This window comes from Salvelinus alpinus, chromosome 8 (assembly GCF_045679555.1).
Source record: "Salvelinus alpinus chromosome 8, SLU_Salpinus.1, whole genome shotgun sequence".
Taxonomy (NCBI): Eukaryota; Metazoa; Chordata; class Actinopteri; order Salmoniformes; family Salmonidae; genus Salvelinus; species Salvelinus alpinus.
The window spans coordinates 46,144,344-46,146,201 of NC_092093.1; positions in this window are offsets into that span (position 1 = coordinate 46,144,344).

Genomic DNA, 1,858 nt, shown 5'->3' on the forward strand with positions numbered 1-1,858 from the left:
AGACTCACCCCTCCTGAGAGGGGTCCCTCAACGCCTATGGGCAAGGGACAAGTAGGATTTTGGGAGAATAAAGGGAGCTGAGCCAATGGTGGTCACTCCTAAAGATACCAGGCGCCCATCTAGCACAGTATCCACTCAGTAGGGAGGCAATAGCAGGTATTACTCCTGTTCATGCATCCCTGTTAGCCAATGGTGGTCACTCCTAAAGATACCAGGCGCCCATCTAGAGGACAGTATCCACTCAGTAGGGAGGCAATAGCAGGTATTACTCCTGTTCATGCATCCCTGTTAGCTAATGGTGCTTTAAATCCCTATCCAGAATCACCCTGTAACACCCCTATCTTGCCTGTTAGAAAACCTTCAGGTGATTGGAGATTGGTCCAGGACTTAAGGCCTGTGAACGATGCAGTTTTTGCCCATGCCCCGGTGGTTCCTAATGTTACTGCACTGTTGGGGGCGGTACCACCCACAGCAGAGTGGTTCTCTGTGATTGATTTAACGAATGCATTTTTCACTATTCCTGTGGCACCAGAATCTCAGTTCTGGTTTGCTTTCCCGTTTCTAGGAAAGCGATTTACGTGGACTGTGGCTCCAATGGGTTACGTGGAATCCCCCGCTATTTTTTCAGCAGCTTTAGCACAAAATCTGGAGGGTTTTATACCCCCTGAGGGCAGCACTCTGATTCAGTATCTGATTCAGTATGTGGATGATTTGCGATTGTTCTCCAGCTCAATGGAAACTGATACTCAGGCTCTGTTGATATTTCTCACTGAGAATGGCCACAAAGTTTCAAAGAAGAGTTGGACAGTGAGGTATTTAGGTCATGACATCTCTCCCAATGGCAGGCAGCTGGGTAAAGAGCCGGTTACTAAACGACACATGACGTCATTGACTGGTATGGCAAGGTATTGTAGGGCGTGGTTACCTGACTATGCTGAGGTGGTGCAGTCACTTGCTGACCTTATTTATGGCCACAAAATGGCAACGAATGACAGAATGAAGTGGACACCAGAGGGACTGACTGCTCTGACCAGACTGGAACAACTCATGACTACTTCTCCCTGTTTGGGACTCCCTGACCATTCTAAACCTTTTAACCTCTTTGTTTGTGAGAAAAGTGGTTTTATGTCATCTGTTTTAACACAGGAACATAGAGGAAAGCAGCGCCCAGTTGGGTATTATTCCAAACAGCTGGACAGTGTGGCCAGAGGTCTGGTTTGTTGTTTGAGAGCTGTGGCTGCTGCTACTGAAGCTGTGTTGGCTTGTGCAGACATTGTTGCCATGTGTGAACTCACTGTACACGTTCCTCATGCTGTACATGCTCTTATTTCACAGGCAAAGACGGCCCATCTAACACCAGCTACACACACACGCCTATATAACTACAGTCTATCCACACTATCATATATAAACTAGTCTATACACACAGTCATATATATTTATATTCTGGAAACTGATATGGCTCATTCTGATATTTCTTGGGATTTGTGTGTATTAAGTATTACTGCACTGTTGGAGCTATAAAAAAAACATTACGCTGCACCTGCAAAATATGTGTACGCGACATGGTTAGGACAAGTCCGTCTGTATGAAAGGACCCAGAGGAGAGTCCTCATCCTGACCAACCATTGGTCAAGACACTGTGCGCTAACGCGTTTAGATCAAGAAAACAACTTGCAGGTACATCCTATTGTATAATGGGGTGGAATGTCATCCAGAATCTCACTCCGGTGTGTGAGACCCTCTCAACCAAGTGTAGCTTCTATTAAATATAGACTTTAGTGTCCATAGACCCAGAGTGTGCAGTTCCTTCCATCTAACAGTCCAGATCAGGCTCCCTAAAAACACAGGACACCAG